The sequence below is a fragment of the Pistacia vera genome, unplaced genomic scaffold, assembly GCF_008641045.1.
Source record: "Pistacia vera cultivar Batoury unplaced genomic scaffold, PisVer_v2 Contig822, whole genome shotgun sequence".
NCBI classification, from domain to species: Eukaryota; Viridiplantae; Streptophyta; class Magnoliopsida; order Sapindales; family Anacardiaceae; genus Pistacia; species Pistacia vera.
Window position 1 is genome coordinate 58112 of NW_022196693.1, and position 3544 is coordinate 61655.

Here is a 3544-nt window from a genome sequence, read left to right on the forward strand (position 1 = left end):
TCATTTATTAGTGGTGCCCTATATTTCCACCATCTCTTTTCACATTTTGCCTGATTAGTCTTCAATCTTTTGAAAGATTAAAGCTTTGTTAATACGCTCTTCTAGTCCGCAGATTTGCTTTTAGCGGTCACCTAATTACATCTATTTGGTTGAATGGATCCTGACGTATAATCTAAGTTCAAACTCTCATTCGTTGATGATGAGAGATAATAATATCCTTAGAAGGAAGAACTTATTATAAATATCTACTCTTCACATATTCAAAATATCTCAAAAATTATATGTAAATGCCTAAAATCAGGTGATTTACCAATTATATTTTTAATGAAACATAAAAAATAAAAAAAAAATAAAAAAAAAAAATGATCTTTAAACTATAATGTTAGTTAAACTATCCAAATATTATATTAGACTTGAACAGTTTAAGACCATGCTAAACTACCAAGTCTTAACATATTTCAGCTAATTTTAGAGTCATTTTATCTTAAACAGAGACATATTTTGAGAATTAGAATTAATATTCACAGACGGGTTACCCTTTTAAAAGCTCCACTATTGAGAATATTAATGTATTGGTTTGTAATATGGTTGATGTTTTATACAATATTGTAAAGATTTTGGCACTAAGAACAGGACCTAGCTACATCATAACATCTGATTCAATACAAATGGAGGCATACAACTGCTTTATTTCTACCTAGCTACATCATAGTTTATCACATAAACACAATGTTGATTGTTCTGCTAAAAGAAGGATCCTCTGGATTTAACTTGGAGTACTGAGGGAAGAACAAATCAATTGGACTCACAAGAGACAAATGATTTGTTTACCAACATTGTGGCCATAGAAAATTCCAACTAGAGCAGCTGCAGTCTTTTCAAGGCCTTCAGCTATGTCTTCCACATAAACTAGCTTCCCTTCCTCCAAATATCTGATAATGAACTCAAGGTATTCTGGGTACAAGTGTCTGAAATCTGTTTCCAGAAAGCCTTTCATCGCGAAGCGCTTTATGATGAGGCTGAACATGTAGTGTAAACCTTCTTCCTTAGCAAGATTGTACTGGGAAATCATTCCACAAGCTGCAATCCTGCCATGAGGCTTCATGTGTAGAAGTACTGTACTTCATCGAGCATTTTACCACCTAACATTATCGAAGTAAATGTCGATGCTTTCAAGGAAGTACCTATGTCACAGAACACAAACACAGGAGTATATGAGAGTTTCAATCATTCTTTCAGTTCAAATAATATTGTGGTAATGCTACGAGCGTCGAGACTCGAATGAGTGCTACAAGGAATGGGTGAAATGACAGAAGCCATAAAAATTGTTTAACAAGCTTTGGAAGTAATTCCGAGGGAGGCCTACGAGAATTTAGAAATCCAAGGCTTTGGTAGGGAAAAAAATTCATAATATACTGATTTTGAAGGTCAATCCATTGGTAAAAAACCCTCTCCTACTTTTGAATTGTCAAAACAAGAATTTTATGTCAGAGTGAAAGCCCTAAAAGTGGAATTGGGAGTTTTTCTGATAGGAAATCAAACTGGTTTTCCTTGGAGATGGAGAATTTGCCCACTGGGTTATATCAATAAGTTCGCACTGAGATTTTGGAAACTGAACATGCACTTTGCTAACCTTTTTAAGGTTGTGCCTAAATCAAGTTCCTCTTTGTAGTTGAAGGCGTCATCGAATCCAAATTTGCTCTTTGCAAGATCAACCTGAAGTTTTTTGGTCATGTCAGATTAACTAGTTAGATATGCTGATTCATTGCATTGATGCCAAGCCTAATTAAAGGCATTCATTACCTTCTCTTTAGTGCCAGCACTTCCAACCACATAACAGCCTGCCATCTTAGCAAATTGCCCAACAAGCTGGCCTACTCCTCTGGATGCTGAAGAAACATAGACAGTTTCTCCTTTCCTAGGGTAACATATATTGAAGAAACCAGAATAAGCAGTGATCCCTGGCATCCCTATAACAAGATGAAAAAAGGACATGGTGGTAGACTAAGTTGATTCAGAAATTAAAGAAAATGATATCAATCACTTGATAAACAGGAACAGATACAATATCCACTTTGCAATGACTTAAAAGAGTGCATAAGCTGGTATAAAAGGAAAGTGATGCAGTGTATAAGAGGGATAAATTCAATAGCCTATTGATTCTGAGAATACCTAAGAAATTGAAGAAACAAAACTCATTGATCATCACGAATACCGACAATTGCAAAACTCACTTGAGTCTATTAATCAAATGAATCAAATAATAATCCCTTTATAATGTTGTCTGCATCAGAAAGTTAAACATACCTAGAATGCCTGCATGGTATGACAAAGGCACATCAGTGTATCTGATTTTGGTTAGGCTTTTTGTGTTGATAGAGTATTCTTCCCATCCAGTAAATCCCCAAACAAACTCACCTTCCTTGAAGTCTGGATGTGTGGACTCCATGATCTTAGCCACACGATACCCCACAAGAACCTGAAATACCAAGCCAACAGAAGGAGGAAAAACAAGGCTGATTGAGTCTCTTCACAGAATTTTATGAAACTAAAGAGGGTTTAACATGCTTTAATCAAATTGAAATATGTAACATGGAATGTGTTCGAGGGATAAGGCTTATTACGTCCTATGATTAAATGTATCATTCTTTTTCTTTTCAATAAAATTTCCTCGTACAGTCAAAACTTACAGAACCAGGGGTGAAGGAATGAATGATTGTGCCAGGATGAAAAACATTCATCAACATGCGGTGGCGCATGTAAGGATCACAAGCCAGGTAGAGGTTCTTCACAAGAACAGCTTCTTCACTGCATCCGGTTGGAAGGCTGCAGCTACTCAAACAAGATTTCAACACAAAATCACTCTCTTTTGGGTACCCTTTTACATACTCTTTCAAAACTATCTGCTTATTACTCACCATCTTCTCTTTTGCTTCTTCTTCCATCTTCTCCTTCATTCCAGCACTGCAGCTACCATTAACAATCATTAACCTGCTTTTCAAGATAGTGGATAACTATTTTGACACATGCGCATGTGAATCAGTTATTATAAGTCAACCTCAACTTTCCTTTAAACATAATGTAAAACTGTTTCATCCTATTTCCCTTTGACTTGGTGCAATTAAGCTGACATGACAAGCAACTACTAAGTGTGAAATCTCATACTTAAAAAGGAGATTTATGTCTGTATCTTTTGGATGAACACAAAGCTTAAAATTGACTCAGGTTCATTCGCTAGCGAAGTGAAATAATTGAATCCATAGTTAATGAACTTTGTAAAACAGCCAGGTACCTTTTAACTGAAGAAAATTATAAAATTTTATCCTTTAATTTATTATTTGAACTTTATTGATGGGTTAAGGATACACTGTATTATTCGAGGTTAAGATCTGTTATGTTACCTTTTGTATGGGTATTTGTATATCCATTTTGAAAGAAATGACCCGTATTGATACCCCGATTCGATAAAGCTAGAAGATATATTGGTTGATGAAGGGAAATATATTAATCTCTTGCCAACCAAGTAACTTGAAAAAAGATTTGA

The 3544-nt window shown here is 35.2% G+C and overlaps 1 pseudogene; it reads right to left on the minus strand.

The window, feature by feature from the left end:
- Positions 1-595: 595 nt before the first annotated feature.
- LOC116117808 lies at positions 596-2986 on the minus strand (annotated as a pseudogene).
- Positions 2987-3544: the final 558 nt, after the last annotated feature.